The sequence below is a fragment of the Mesoplodon bidens genome (genome assembly GCF_964165515.1).
Source record: "Mesoplodon bidens genome assembly, chromosome: 6".
NCBI lineage: Eukaryota > Metazoa > Chordata > Mammalia > Artiodactyla > Ziphiidae > Mesoplodon > Mesoplodon bidens.
This window is the reverse complement of record NC_138162.1, coordinates 26,459,206-26,476,282: the sequence shown is the minus strand read 5'-3', so window position 1 is coordinate 26,476,282 and position 17,077 is coordinate 26,459,206. Positions and strand designations below refer to the sequence as shown.

The 17,077-nt window shown below is 41.0% G+C and overlaps 1 pseudogene across 1 annotated transcript; it reads left to right on the top strand.

Moving 5' to 3' along the window:
* Positions 1-3,159: 3,159 nt before the first annotated feature.
* LOC308618682 (cytochrome b-c1 complex subunit 7-like) lies at positions 3,160-3,502 on the top strand (annotated as a pseudogene). The gene has a single exon. The product of its transcript is annotated as a cytochrome b-c1 complex subunit 7-like (transcript).
* The last annotated feature ends 13,575 nt before the right edge of the window (positions 3,503-17,077 follow it).

Here is a 17,077-nt window from a genome sequence, read left to right as displayed (position 1 = left end):
TCTGGGACTTCACTGTAAATACTTTTGCCTCACTCATTTCTGACCCATTTCTCATGTTACCTATCCTTGATTTCTCATTCCATCATCTGCTCCTGGAATCCACATCTTCTTGGGATGAGTGCCAGTAGGAATTTTACCTTTCCAGAAGAGACTCCAGCCTACCCAAAGGAGTGTGGCCTCACCTGCTGGTTCCTACAAAACAATCATAGCCCAGTATCAGTATTTTCTTGATTGTTTTAAAATTTATTGAGATATTACTATATGCCAAGCATTGTGCTAAACTCTCTACATACTCATTTCAATCCTCTCAACAACCTTATAGAGTAACAACTATTATCCCTCCAACTTTAAAATAAGGAAAATGAAGAACAGAGAAGTTAGGTAATTTGCTCAAGGCAAGATGGCCTGTAAATGGTAGAGGGGGGGATTCAGACAAAGGTGATCTAACCCCAGAGTCCATGCTCTTAAACACATGTCCCATGTACAAGACATTAAACAGCTGGCATGCATCAAACCAAGCCCAGCTTTTAAAGACTATTCCAGGGCGAGGTGAAGACCTCACTTACATGTCCCCCCTGCCTTTCTTTTCCTCACAGCTCCTATTTCTGCACATAAGGGCACATGTATATCCACAGGAGTAAGCAACCAGTTCTAGGTGAAGAACTTCCAGTTTAATTGTCTACAAAGAAAATAAACATTTCTCCAAAAAGAAGCAACAAAATCTGTAGATGCATAATTTTGGCTGCTAAAACCTAGCCAGGACAATTTATATTATACCACAGTCATTTAGCTTTTTAGGCAAAAATATTTGCATTTATGTTACACAACAGATCTTCCCAAGAAAAACAGGTAGAAACTTTGGATGACTAAAGGGCCAGTTCAGGGCTTTAGCCTCCTGAAACAAAGGACAATCTGCCTCAAAGTGTATTCTTGCAGGGCAGAAACTGCTCACAGCAATTTAATAACAGTGCTTTGCATTGGTTTTCGCCAATATAACAGGGGTGTAGCAGGCTTCCTGGGAGCAGCTTAAGCTGTTGCTCCAGGCCTACTATTGAGACTGCACTCAGCATTTTGATGTATTCCCACTGTAGGTCCACCTCTTCCATGCATGGATGAGAAATGAATATTTTACTGAAAATCCCGTGGGACTAGGGGAAGAGGTTCTATATTGAAAAATTATATTTTAAACATTAATAAAATCTGTTAAATATCTCTGTTCTTTCCCCAGTTTTCCATTGTGGACAGCAGCTCTCTTTTCTCTTCAAAATTCTTTCCCTTCTCTCCAGAATTATTCTCTAAGCTCACACCCCTCTTCAGTCTCTCATTCCAAATCAACACCAAAAATACTGGCAGAAGTTGAAATTGGATGCCTGCAGCACTATAGCTCCACTCAGTGTGACTATGAAGGTCAGTGATGAAGAGAAATCTCTTCGGTGGTCAAAACTCCAAGCAGTACACCTGGTTGGTTAATTTGCCTGGAAGGAGAGATGAACAAAAGTATTGCTCTACATTAATTCATGAGCAAATCACTGAGTTTGGATTGGAAGGAAGATGACTTGGAGAATTGGAGGCAATGAGTTCTGGAGAAGAGGTATGAGGATAGACCTCTTTGAAAGAGCACAGAATATGATATTCGTGTCCCAGGTGAATGCTAACCAAAGAGCAAGATCTTAATCAGGTAGACAAGATGACCTGTTTTGTGGATGTCAGTCAAACTCTTTCCCCAGTCACTCCTGTCCTCGACCAAGGCATTCATAAATAAAGTGGCCATGGCTGCGGGATAGAGGTTGTCCATGTTGCTGGTTAAAGAGCCAGTCTGGTTACCTCCACTACTGAGTCCCTAACTGCCAAAAGCCAAGACCAACACCAGTCAAATATATGACATTGTTTCTCAGTTCACCTGGCATCAGGCTGAGTATACAGAGCCATTTCCGTAATGGAAGGGAAAGTGTATTGTTCTTACTAGAATAGATACTTACTTTGCATATAGATTTGCTTTCCCCTCCTCAGTGATTCTTCCCAAAACACCCATCTATGTATGGACTTACAGAAAGCGCTATGCACCGTCATCGTATCCCACAGAGCATTATTGCTGACCAGAGAACTCACTTTACAGAAAACGAGGACAATACTAGTCTTCCCATCACCTAGAAACAGCTCACCTGATTGAATTATGTAATAGCCTTTTGAAGATTCAGTTTAGTGCCTGATGGATGGCAAAACTTTGCTCTTCAGGATAGATGAAGTGGACTTTGTGTATCTTTTGGTTAGGAGATGGTTAGCATGTTTTCAGTTGTGTGAAGAGTAGTTTAATCATGTTATACAAAAGCATGGTCTCATTGATGGTTTTATTTGGAAATTAAATATAGTTAAAGAGCGTGTGTAGACACCAAGTTGACAAGGGATGAACTATGCTGGATTGTGATATATCAACTTGGATGAACTGAGAGCTTCATTTCCTAGAATTCCATTTTTTTGTATGAGTTAGAGTTGGCTAAGAGAGGAACTTGTGCTAAAGGTCTGAAAGGCTGAAGTCAACACTTTTTGAGGGTTATTGTGGTCAAATGTGGTGATGAACAGATACAGAGGTGCCTAGCAGGTCCATCTTGTCTTTTCCCATTAGCATTTAAACGTGTCTTTCCAATCTTTAAAAATCTCCCCCTTAACCTTATGGCCCCTTCCACACTACCTTCTCTTCTTTCACGCTGTGTCCATTTTCACCTTTCTCCTCAATCCTCTGCTACTGGCCTATCACATCCTTCCCCTTAAAATTGCTCTCACTGTTCTTCTCTCTATACTAATTTTTTCCCTGGATTTCTATAACTATTATATGCTGATAGTGCTCAAGAATGTATCTATCCAGGTGTCTCCCGAGTTTCATACCTGCATATTCAGTGGTCTACCCAGTGCCGCCACCTGGATGATAGGCACCTACAACACAGCAGGTCTATAACTAAATGTGTCCTATTTCCCCTCAAAACTATACCTCCTTCATATCTCAGTGAATAGCACTGTCATCCACTCAGGTGCCCAAGCCAGAAAGCTGTCACTCTCTTTGCTTACGTTTCCTTTATCTTTTGCCTGCAATGATGATAGCAAGTCATTCTTCCTCAAGTTGTGAAGCTCCAGTTCAATAATACAGCTAGGTCTCGGGTCAAAATGGCAAGCAAGCCTGCTATTGCAGCGTCAAGCAAACGGCTGGAGGGTATCTGAAAATGGTATTACAATGCTGTCGGGTTCAATAAACTGGGCTTAATGTGAGATGATACAACATATGAGAATGACGATGTAAAAGAATCCATAAGAAGGCTTCCTGAGAACCTTTATAACAACAGGGTGTTCTGCGTTAAGAGAGCACTGGACCTGACCATGAGGCAGCAGATCTTGCCTAAAGAGCAGTGGACAAAATATGAGGAGGATAAATTCTACCTTGAACCATATCTGAAAGAGGTTATTCGGGAAAGAAAAGAGAGAGAAGAATGGGCAAAGAAATAATCATGTAGTTTAAAAATCTGTGGCTGCAGCTGTTCTCAAAGTCTTTTTATGAAGTTAGTTAAACCTGGAATATACAATGTAGAACTATCTGGGCTGTAAATGTATTATTTTAAATAAATGTCTGTAATAATTATAAAAAAGTAACACAACTATAATGTACCATACAAACGCTATGGTTTATTTTCAGTATAGACCCCTATTAACCCTGAGAATGTGGGTCAATAGATTTCCATTTTATGGGAGAAGTTGCAGCTGATAGTGGGCTGAGATGAACAAAAGGAAAACATGCTTGCACGATAGTGGACATTGTCAGTGTGTTAGACATGGTGACAATGCTATTCTTTCCACAAATATTTATTAATTTCCTACCATGAGCTAGGGACTGTGCCTACAGGATATGCTTCCAGGGCATTGATTCACTGTGTACTTTTTCTGGGTACCGCACATGTAGGGGATACAAAGATGAAAAAGTCATGGTCCCTATGCTTAAGGAGCTCTCAGCTCTCTTCATCATGACCCACGTCAAATGATATCTCAGATGGCCCTTTCTAAAGCTGAGCTCCTCCCACAAAGAGTGCTGCAGTAAAGTTCCTTCCAGGGCCTATTATTTTCAAAGAATAAATTAATTTCAGAGGAAAATAAAGGCAGTCTAGAGACATACATAGGCTGTTGTCCAGATGCAAGGATTCTGGAAAACCACCACCGATTTAAAAAGCTATATGCAAGGACTCTTTTTTTTTTTTTTTTTTTTTTTTTGCGGTAGGCGGGCCTCTCACTGTTGCGGCCTCTCCGCCTGCAGAGCACAGGCTCCGGACGCGCAGGCTCAGCAGCCATGGCTCACGGGCCCAGCCGCTCCGCGGCATGTGGGATCCTCCCAGACCGGGGCACGAACCCGTGTCCCCTGCATCGGCAGGCGGACTCTCAACCACTGCGCCACCAGGGAAGCCCAAGGACTCTTTTTTTGATGACACATAGGGATCGCCTCATTGCGACCTAAGCTAAACTGCAAGCAATCTCAGTAGTGAATTCAGCCTTGTGCTCAGCCCTTTTCCAGAACTTCTGGCTTAATTATGAGAAGAAAACCTATTTATTCTGAGACATCACCACTTTGGGATAAATTCCTGGAAGCCATCATAAAAGCAAAGGGAAGATCTTTCTCAGAGTCTCTTCTCTGGATTTCTGAGAAAGAAGTGTTTCGTGTTTAGCATGTCAAGTTGCTTTTCATTTCAGTCCATGGATTTGCCCCTTATTTGATTCGCTTTGAACTTAGTTCCCCCTGTCCATCCAGAGGCCTGGGTCTCCTATGGGAGGATAATTCAACCTTTCTCGTGTCTTCCTCAGATACTATCTTTCTCTGAGCGCATTCTTCATATTATTAGTTACAAAATAATAAAAATAATAATACTTATATAGTACCTTACATTTCACAAAACTCTTTTCATGTGTTTTAGTTCATTTAATCCTAATAGCATCACAGAAAGGCAGAGCCATGAGGAACCTGAGGTTCAGTGAAAAGCAACCTAAGAACACATAGCTGTTGGATGACAGACCTCACAAAGAACCCAGATATTCTAATTCACATCTTCTTTCAACTATTTCTCCCTATATTCATCCAGTGGCCAAAGTCATTTCTAGCCCTGATCCATTTCATTTCATCCTTCATCCATTTATCCTGAAATCTGAACAAAACTATGTTCATACTGGGAGCCAAGGAACACTGATGTCTCTCCTGGGGCTGAGCTTGGTTGTAGGGATCCAGGAAGCCCCCATAAGCCAGGACTCCCAGGACCTACCAAGAACAAGAAAACCCAGGAGTTCTCCTGAGGCAGAGGTTCTCCACTTTGGCTACACATTGAAAACAGCTGGGGAGCTTTAAACACTACTGAAGCCTGGGTTCTAGCCCCAGAGATTTACATTGAATTGGTCTTGGGGGCAGCCAGGCCATTAGATGTTTAAAAACTCCCCAGCTGATACTAATATGCAGCCTAGTTTGGAAACATTGCCTGAGGGCTTCCACGTGTTTACCTGTTCCTTGTAGGTCCTGTGGACTCATTCTTTCTCCCTTTGCTAAATGCTTATTACACCAATCCTATATGGTTGTTTAATAAAATCTAGAAAATGCAGGAGGCAGGATCAAGATGGTGGAACAGGAGGACCCTGAGCTCACCTCCCCACAATGAATCCATCAAAACTACAACTACGGGCTTCCCTGGTGGCACAGTGGTTGAGAGTCCGCCTGCCGATGCAGGGGACACGGGTTCGTGCCCCAGTCCGGGAAGATCCCACATGCCGCGGAGCAGCTTGGCCCGTGAGCCATGGCCGCTGAGCCTGCGCGTCCGGAGCCTGTGCTCCGCAGCGGGAGAGGCCACAACAGTGAGAGGCCCACGTACCGCAAAAAAAAAACAAAACCAATAAAACTACAACTACATATTGAGCAACTCTCACTGAGAATGACATGAAAACTGGCAGAATGACTCTCCTACGACCTAGGCTGTAACGAAAGGACCACACAGAGTCTGGTAGGAGGGAAGGAGAAGTGATCTAATGAGGACCTGCACCCCTCGCGGGTGACCCAGAACAGGACGGGGATATCACAGGTTTGGAGATCCTCCCTAAGGAGTGAGGGGTTCGAGCCCCATATTAGGCACCCCAGCCCTGGGGTTCAACACTAGGAACATGAGCTGGTTTGAAAAGAAGTAGGGCTTACCGGAGGGCTGTAAGAAACCGAGACTCTGCTCTTGAAGGTCACGTGCACAAACTTGGTTGCTCCCAGTCCCAGTGTGGAAGCAGCGGTCTGAAAACTGCCAGGTGCTCTGAGGGCCTGCCCCCCACCCCATACCAGGCTCCTGTTCCGCCGCTGCTCCCCGCTAAGGCCGAGGCCACCACTGCCAGTGAGTGTGCTCACGCTTGGAGGGAGATGAACAAGCTTGGTCTGGCCCTGCCTCTAGCAGGAGCCCGCCACCATCACAAGCTCACACCCGGGAGGGAGCAGAACCAGCTGAACAGTGTGTCTCCAACCCCTTCAGTTCCACCTCTGACCCCAGCCCAGCCTCTAACCAAGCTCCACAGATTGGGGGAAAAGTGGAACCAGCTCGGAAGTGCAGCCCCAAGCCCTCAGGCTCTGACCATGCTCCCAACCAAGGTGGAGACTCCATCACACCGGGTAGAAGCCCAACTTCCTCAGGGCTCCTGCTCCAGCCCCTCTGGCCTTGACCCCCACCACGATAGGGCGGTGACTGCCTTTGAGCCTAGGAGAAACTGGTGCTGGCACCTGGCTCTCTGCACCCAGCCCCACTGATTCCAGCCCTACCTCCCATCAAGGTGGTGGCTGCCAGTGCAGGGGGGAAGACATGGCCCATGCTCACTTCAGATCCAGCTCTTCCCCTAAAGCCGCTGGAGACACGCAGACTGCATAGGGACCCTCCCACACAAGGACATGCCTTCAAGACCAGGATAGGTAACTGTTTCACCTAATTTCATAGAGACAAACAGAGAAAGGTAAACAAAATGAGAAAACAGAGGCAGATGTTTCAAATAAAAGACCAAGATAAGGTCCTTGAAAAAACCCTAATGAAACAGAGACAAATAATTTACCTGATAAAGAGTTCAAAGCAATAGTAATAAGAATGCTAACTAGACTTGGGAAAAGAATAGATGAACAGAGTAAGAAATTCAACAAAGTACTAGAAAATATAAAAAAGACCCAGTCAGAGGCTGAATACAATAACTGAAATGAAAAGCTAGAAGGAATTAATAGCAGATTAGGTGATACAGAAGAATGCATAAATGATCTCGAGGATAGAATAGTGGAATTCACCCAGTTGTAACAGCAAAAAGAAAAACAAATTTAAAAAAATGAATCCCTCTGGGACAATATCAAGCATACCAACATTAACATTCAAAACATCATAGTGCTGGCACAAAAACAGACACATAGATCCTTGGAACAGAAGAGAGAGCCCAGAAATTAACCCATGTACCTATGGTCAATTAATTTATTACATAGAAGACAAGAATATACAGTGGGGTAAAAACTGTCTCTTCAATAAGTGGTATTGGGAAAACTGTTCAGCTACATGGAAAAGAATGAAATTAAAACATTTTCTCATACCATCTACAAAAATAAACTCAAAATGAACTAAAGACCCAAATGTAAGCCTGGAAACCATAAAACTCTTAGAAGAAAACGTAGACAGTACACTCTTTTTTTTTTTTTTTCTTTTCTTTTTTTTGCGGTGTGTGGGCCTCTCACTGTTGTGGCCTCTCCCGTTGCAGAGCACAGGCTCCGGACGCGCAGGCTCAACTGCCATGGCTCACGGGCCCAACTGCTCCGCAGCATGTGGGATCTTCCCGGACTGGGGCACGAACCCATGTCCCCTGCATTGGCAGGCTCACTCTCAACCACTGCGCCACCAGGGAAGCCCGACAGTACACTCTTTGACGTTAGTCTTAGCAATATCTTTTTGGATCTGTCTCCTCAGACAATGGAAACAAAAGCAAAAATAAATAAATGGGACTTAATTAAACTTAAAGGCTATTGCACAGCAAAGGAAACCATTGACAAAATGAAAATACAACACACTGAACAGGAGAAGATATTTGCAAATGGTATGTCTGATAAGGGATTAATAACAAGCTCATACAACTCAATATCACAAAAACAAACAAGCTGATTTTAAAAATGGGCAGAGGACCTGAACAGGCATTTTTCCAAAGAAGATGTACAGATGGCCAACAGGTACATGAAAAGATGCTCATCATCACTAATCATCAGGGAAATGCAAATCAAAATCACAATGAGCTACCACCTCACACCTGTCAGAATTGCTATTCTCAAAAAGACAACAAATAACAAGTGTCAGTGAGAATGTGGAGAAAGGAAACCCTAGTATACTGTTTGTGAGAATGAAAATTGGTATAGCCACTATGGAAAACAGTATAGAGGATCCTCAATAAATTAAAAATAGAACTACCATATGACCTAGCAATTCCTCTACTGGGTATACATCTGAAGAAAACTAAAACACAAATTCAAAAAGATATATACACCCCAATGTTCATTGCAGCATTATTTACAATAGCCAAGTTTTCACCAACAAATGAGTGGATAAAGAAGATATAACAGAATATATACATTAATATATATATTATGGTATATTAGCCTTAAAAAAGAATGAAATTTTGCCATTTGCAGCAACATGGATGGTCCTGAGGTTATTATGCTTAGTGAAATAAATCAAATACTGTATGTTTTCACTCATATGTGGAGTCTAAAAATTAAAACAAATGAACGAATATAACAATACAGAAACAGACTCATAGTTATAGATAACAAACTAGTGGTTACCAGTGGGAAGAGGTGAGGGGGGAGGGGCAAGATAGAGAAAGGGGAATAAGTGGTATAAACTTCTAGGTTAAAAAATAGGGGCTGCGGGGGCTTCCCTGGTGGCTTGGTGGTTGGGAGTCTGCCTGCCGGTGCAGGGGACGCAGGTTCGTGCCCCGGTCCGGGAGGATCCCACGTGCCACGGGGTGGCTGGGCCCGTGAGCCATGGCCGCTGAGCCTGCGCGTCCGGAGACTGTGGTCCGCAGTGGGAGAGGCAACAACAGTGAGGGGCCCGCGTACCGCAAAAAAAAAAAAAAAAAAAGAAGGGGGGCTTCCCTGGTGGTGCAGTGGTTAAGAATCCGCCTGCCAATGCAGGGGACACAGGTTCGAGCCCTGGTCCGGGAAGATCCCACATGCCGCAGAGCAACTAAGCCCACGCACCACAGCTACTGAGCTTGTGCTCTAGAGCCCATGAGCTACAACTACTGAGCCTGCGTGCCTAGAACCCATGCTCCACAACAAAGCCACAGAAATGAGAAGACTGCACAACACAAGGAAGAGTAGCGCCCACTCACCGCAAGCAGAGAAAGCCCATGCGCAGCAATGAAGACCCAACACAGCCATAAATAAATAAATAAATTTAGAAACAAATAAATAAGACACCGAGATGTAATGTACAGCACAGGGAATACAGCCAATATTTTATAATAACTTTATATGGAGTATAATCTATAAAAATACTGAATCACTATGTTGTACACCTAAACTAATATAATATTGTAAGTCAACTGTACTTCAATTTTTAAAAAGTAAGAAAAAGAGAAAGAAGTAAAAAAATCTAGAAAATATAGATTAATCTTTGGAGATTAATCATAATTATTCCACAGAGAAATAAATACTGTTAACAATTTGTTATATATCTTTCCAGAACTTCTTTCTATGTATATACACATAAGTAAATAAACCAGTACTCTTTTTTAATCAAAAACTACCTGGGTAAACTCATTGAGGAGTCTATGAAATAATGCTAAAAATAATTACAACTAGCATTTGCATAGCACTTTAGAGTGGCTAATTTTCACATGAAAAAAAAAGAACTAATTACCAATTATTCAGCATCCTTTTTGAGAATCAGTGTGCCAGGTGCTGAATTAGGCATTTACTTTAGTCCTCTGTTTGATATCTCTCATAAAGTCTGTACAGTCCCCATTTTACAGATTATCTAAGTCTCAGTGGAGTGCCTGAATTCACCTGTTAAAACATGGATTGTGTCATGGTTTTACTCAGCACTGTATCTCAGAGAATAGCTCAGTGCCTTGCACTGTGCCTCGCAGAGAGTAGGCACTCATACATAGTTAATGGATGAAGGAATAATTAAATCACATGCCTTTTCATTAATTCTTACTGCCTCTGATTGATGCAGAGAGGCTTTCTCCAGAGGAGATTTACTTCCTGGGCCTTCATTCTCTAGCAATGATTGCTCACCGATTAGGGATTTGACGGCTCATGGAAATGTGTCTATGTTATATTCATTATCTAGGGCAATGGTTCTCAAACTGTGGCCCCTGGTCCAACAGCATTGGTGTCACATGTGAGCTTGTTAGAAATGCAAATTCATGGATCCCATTCCAGACCACTGAATTAGAATTTCTGGGCACGAGTCTCAGGAAGCTGTGCTTTAAATTAGCTTTCCAGATGATTCTAATGAACGTTAAAATGAATGTTAAATTTTGAGAACGATGGGGAATAAATGAATTTCTTCTTGTCCTGAGACTCACAATAATAGTATAGCTTGGCTGATTGGATGGATGGAGGAGGCATTTACAGAGATTGGGAAGACAGGAGGGGCATGTTTGGATGGAGATTGGGGTTTGGTATGTTAAATTTGGAGTACCCGTGGGATATACAGGTGAAGCTACCTGGAGGCATCTGCAAGGACTGAGTTAGAGATATAGATTTGGGAGTGGTAGTTGAAGCCACAGATAAGAGTACCCAGGATAGTGGGAAACACTGGAGAAGAGGAGGGCCATTGAGTAATAGCATTATTTAAGAGGAGGAGGGGAGAAGTGCTCAGAAAAAGAAGAATTTGAGGACAGTCATTCTTCCTTGTGAGTGACTTGCATCGGAATGTTTGTCTCATCTTCCCCTCTGGATTATAAGCTCTTTAAAGCCCGGAACGGTGTAAACTGTAATAGGTCCCTCAAACAAAAGTACATTGCTGCATAGCCTGTAAATAATCAATGAATTCCTACCAGGATTTTGCTTTGCAGAAATCCAATGTGATCAGAGCCGTGAGCAAGATGTTTCCCCCAAAAGACACATATATAATTTCCCAATGGACAGTGTGGCAGATTAAAAATAAGTGAATAAATAGAGGGCATCATGTGTAATCCACTGATATCTATGCTAATCACATTAATCAGAGTGAATTAATTACACCTGAAAACATGAAAAGTTAAATTCCTTAGAAAATCAATTCATTAAACTCATATTGGAATGCACAGTCAACAACCTCCATGTTTAGAAACTATCAGCATGATTTGTGGCAACTTCTGATTTACTAACGAAACTGCTTAAAACATTTTTAAAGGCAATTGTAATTACTGTCTGGCATTTGATGGAAAGGAATCTTGTCAGCATTGTCCCTCGTGTGTCAACTGTCACAATTTTCTAAAAATTTTGAGGTGAAAAATAGGCAGGCTCTACTATTTGCTAGCCTCGATTAGGGTTAATTCAATGTGTGTCTGCAAATAATAGTGTTTAATGTAATCTCTCTAATTACAGATAAAACGCATTTTCAGTCATGCTCATCACTGACAGTATTTTGGGATAAGTTAAACTGACAGCTGCTTTCTAAAGGGAAGGGAAAAAACAAACCTTCCTTGGGGTTGTGTTGATTTTCTCTCTCTCTCTCTCTCTCTTTGGCATTGAAGTTCAGAAAAATATGAGACTAGACACTTTGGCTCTAGATACCAGCTTCAAAAATCATGACATAGTCTATCTCTTGGGAATTTGATGTGGTTTCCATCTCCCACCTCCATCAATGACTAACTTGAATTCACTAAGTAAGCATTTCTAAGGGTTTCTGGTGAACCAGGCACTGTGCTAGGTACTGAGGATGATTCTACCAAAACTACCCTTCACAATGGCTTCATGAGCCAAGTCAAGCTTCCTACTATACTAGACATGATAGTTACAGTGCCACTATATTTACAGCCCCTTCAGATTTAAACTATTCAGGTCACAATATTTTCTGAAGGGTCAATGCATGTTCCTCTTCAACCACAGTTAACTGATGGGGTAGGGAGATGGTTCTACTTCTAGAGCAACACCAGAAATAGGGATGACATCAGCAGTACAGCAAGATAGTCCATTAACAGAGCTAAGCAAACAGAACTGGGAAACTGAAGCCAGAGCTAATGCAAAAATTGGCAGAATTTGCAGATATCTTGAGGAAGTCTTTGGACCTCACTATTTGTGGAATAGGGAGTTCAAAACAATCCCTTCTAGATCCTAAGGAGAAGAGGCCCCAGCTAACATGTGGGTTACAATACCAATCAGACATATTCCAGGACCAGCCCTATGTACAAGTCATCCTAAAATATCACCTATTATGATACTACTCTTGATTCTTCTCCAAGCTGAAATTTCTACCCATAAAGCCACTTTCTGGGGCCAAACAATAATAATGTTGTCTCCAGAAGGCCACTGTCAAATGCCATCTGGAAGGAGAGAGTGACATATAGGACATAGTACCCAGACGACAATTTCACTTATATCCCATTGACCAGAACACAGTGCCAAGACCACCCCTAGCTGCAAGGAAGTCTGAGAAACGTGTTTATCCTGAGTAGCTATGTGCCGGGCTAAATATTCTATTCCTATGTAAAAAGGTTTGACAGTTTCTTATGAAGTTAAACCTACCCAGCAATTCCACTCCTAGGTATTTACTCTAGAAAAATGAAGCATGTTCACACAAAGGCCTGTAGGTAAATAGGCAGCTCTATTCATAATTGTATAAAACACAACATGGTGCCATTTTATAAATGCTGAGTTAGCAAAAATAAAAAATCCTGATGAATTCAAGTGTTGGGGAAGATGTAGAACAGATGGAACCCTCATATAATGTTGTTCAGAGTGTAAATTGGTACAACCACTTTTGAAGAATATTGGTATACCCAGCACAGGAGAAGATTTGCATACTTTATAACCTAGCAATTCTACTTCTTGGTAATCCTAGAGCAGTGATTCTCAAACTTTAGCATGCATCATAATCACCTGGAGGGCTTATTAAAACACAGATTCTTAAGCCCTATCCCCAGAGTTTCTGATTCAGTAGGTCTGGGGTGGGACCTGAGAATTTACATTGCTAGCAAGTTCCCAAGTGATGCTGATGCTACTGGTCCTGGGACCACACTTTGAAAACCACTAGCCTAGAAAAATTCTTGCCTGTGTTTATCAAGAGATGTGTACAAAAATGTTCCTGATATTATAGCTTGTAATAGTAAGAACATGGAAACTTAAATAACAACTTAAGTAACAACTTAAAAACAACAACTTAAAAACAACTTAAATAACCATTGACAGGACAGTGAATAAAGAAATTATAATGTACTAAAAGAAGTACTACAAAGCAGTGAAAATTAATGAATTAGAGCCATATGATATCATGGATACATATATTTAAAAAATTGAAGTATAGTTGATTTACAATGTTGTGTTAGTTTCTGGTGTACAGCAAAGTGATTCAGTTATACATATACAGATTATTTTCCATTATAGTCTATTACAGTATACTGAATATAGTTCCCTGTGCTATATAGTAGGACCTTGTTGTTTATCTATTTTACATATAGTAGTTTGTATCTGCTAATCCCAAATTCCTAATTTACCCCTACCCCCTTCGATAACCATAAGTTTGTTTTCTATGTCTGTGAGTCTACTTCTGTTTTGTAAATAAGTTCATTTGTATCATTTTTTTTAGATTCTACATACAAATGATATCATATGATATTTGTCTCTGTTTGACTTTTTGCTTAGTATGATAATCTCTAGGTCCACCTATGTTGCTGCAAATGGCATTCTTTCATTCTTTTTTGTGGCTGAGTAATATTCCATTGTGTGTGTGTGTGTATGTATATATAGACCTCACATCTTCTTTATCCATTCATCTGTTGATAAATAAACATAATTTTGAGCAAAGAGAAAAACAAGTTGCAGAAAAATGTATACCTTATGATACAACTAATATAAAATTTTAAAAGTGTAACTCTAAACAGTAAATTGTTTAGGAATATATACATATGCAATGATAAACCAAAATTCAGGCTGTTGGGGAGAAGGGGGCAATACGATTAGGGAAGCATAGAGATTCCAACAGTTCTAGAGTTGGGTGGTAAGTTCATAGATGTTTGTTATAGTATTGTTTTGTATGTATAAATCATTTTATAATTATTTTTTGGTTTTAAGTCAGTTTCATTTTTTGTATATATGAATTACTTTACTTTTTTCTTTTCAATCGGTTTTATTTTTCCAATTTTATATTATTTTAGTTTCCCATAGAATCTCGGCAATGTAGGAAGCAAAAATGCAAATATATAAGGATGTACTCTTTATTTTTTTAAAATAAGAAGAAAAACCTAAGTATGTTCATATGGACAATGAAACATATGAGAGCAGCTATGTTAGGTTAGTATATTTATGTGTCTTTCTTTATATATACTTAAAAACACCTTTGTATAATTCTAAACAATTGATTAGAAACTGGCAAGGAAAATGTTCAAGGATGAAATGATCGGGGGAAGAAATTAGGATTTTAGGAATAAAAGGTGGAAAGTGTGTTAGGAGACTCATATGTTCAATGGGCAAAATGAAGGCCAGGCTGCTGGGAAGAGAACAACTCTGGGATGGTCAAGGACTGTCTGGTTCTCTGCATTGCTCCAGCAACTCTCTGCAGGGACAAGGAAAGCAGATTATGGGGATGATGAGGCTGGTCTTTGTGGGTTTACTGAACGTGGTCAGAAGGGAACAGAGAGGTGGTTGTAGAATCTGAAGGAGGACAACCGTTAAGCTGTTGACTATAGCGCCTCAGTGTAAGTTTTAAATCAGCTGGAAATTGGGAAGTTGGCTGGGGCAGGAAAGAGTTGTGAGGGGTTGAATGATTGCAGTCCACTCTGAGTATAGAGAACATTTGTGTTTAGAGGGGAAAGCACCAGAAAGGGATTCCAAAAGTGGAGCAGGGCTTCATTATTACAAGGCTCTGTGGGTCTAAGGCTGGTGAGGGACAAAGTTAGAGTACCTGGAGAAAAAACGGTGGGGGACATGAGTCAAGGAATCTGAAGAATTAGTAGGACAGGTAATAAATTTGACAGAAAGAGAAAATGAGGTTGTGTCACTCTATAGGCTAGTAGCTCTGGTGCTTGGGTAGAGTTCCTTACCACTTGCTGATGAGCCAGGAACTGAGGGTAAATGCTCTTTCTGCTTCAGAGAGGAGCAGGGGTATAAAGACCAGCACCAGGAAGACTGCCAGGGGTTGCAGAGCCATATTGACATGTGTTCAAATCCCATGGGCTCTTGGGCAAGGTACTCACCCTCTCCTAGCCTCTTTCCCCATTTTCAGACAGGGAATAATGACACCTTCTCAGAAGTAGTGAGCATTAAGTGTGATCATGTATGAGCATATCTACTGGAGTATCTGGCACACATAATAGATGCCTAACAAATGTTGAGTCTCCTCTTCTCCTTGAATCAAATGCCCTTAGAGCCCCAGCCCGGAGGATGACCAGCATCATAGCAGGTAATCGGGTAAGGGGCCAGTGATCCTTGGGCTCCCAGTTGGAGCCATGAAATGGGCAGAGTTAAAAAAAAAAAAAAAAAACAGGAATGAGTGTGCTTGCAACACTAACCAAACAGAACACACAAACAAAAAGTATTGTCTATGTTAGTGTCACAACTCAGCGATGACCCTGAGGAATAATTCTCTTAAATATCTTTTGAAGAATTTTGTTCATGGTGAGGGATGTCATATAATAGAAGGTGCAAAAATCCTCTTTGAAACATGATGAGATTTTCAACCCATTGGGCTGAAAGTATGGGCTTTTTCAAAGAAAAGTATGGGCTTTTTCAAAGAAAAGTAGTTGGACAAGATGATGGACCATTTAATACTCTTAGATTTCAGTCTTTTCCGTTTTTGATTTTAGTCTTTCCCATTTTTCTCCTAGTCCTAGAACAAAGGTTTATAAGCAGCTTGCTCGTGGAGCTACCAGAGAGAAGGAAATGGGGAGGGTCTGAAATCAGTGCCTAAGGCAAAAAAAACAAACAAACCCCAAATCACATATAATCAAGATTATCTTTGAAAATAATTTACATAATACTTAAGCTCAAAGGTCAACATTTAGCCAAAAGAATTGAAAGCAAAGTCTTGAAAAGATAATATTTGTACACCTATGTTTATACCAGCATTATTCACAATAGCCAAAAGGGGGAAGCAAATCAAGTGTCCATTGACACGTGAATAGGTAAACAAGATGTGGTATATTATGTTGTATGGAATATTATTTAGCTTTAAAAAGGAAGGAAATTCTGACACATGCTCCAACATGGATGACTCTTGAGAACATTATGTTAGGTGAAATAAGCCAGACACAAGAGGACAAATACCATGTGATTCCACTCATATGAGGTACCTAGGGTAGTGAAATTCACAGAGACAGAAAGCCCTTGGTTACAAGTGCTGAGGGAGGGAGGAATGGGGAGCTATTGTTAATGGGAACAGAGCTTCAGTTTTGCAAGATGAAGAGTTCTTGAGATTGTTTAAACAATATGAATGTACTCAACATCACTGGATACTTAAAAATGGTTAAAATGATAAGTTTTATGTGTGTTTTACAGCAATTTTTTTAAAGTCAACAATTAACTTCTTGCGTTATCTTTGTGCATTTAACTTATGCAAATTCAACCGAAGGTAAATAAATGCCCCTATCTAGAGCTGATCTTCCTTGCCTCCCTCCCCATTCAAACCAGACTTTTGCCCCTAGAGTCTCCGAAAAAGGAGCTTCCCCACTCCCCCTTTCTTTTTTCCCTTTGGGCCAAGCACCTATATTTGAATTTGTATGCAAGACGGTGCTCCGCTGTATCTCTCATTCTCTTCCTACTGTATTTTATAGTTGAGGAAATGAAGGCACTGGCAAGAGGCAGGGAGAAGGGTTTGGCTCCTAGACCACACACAGCACTTAGAAAATACTTTATGCATGAACTAAT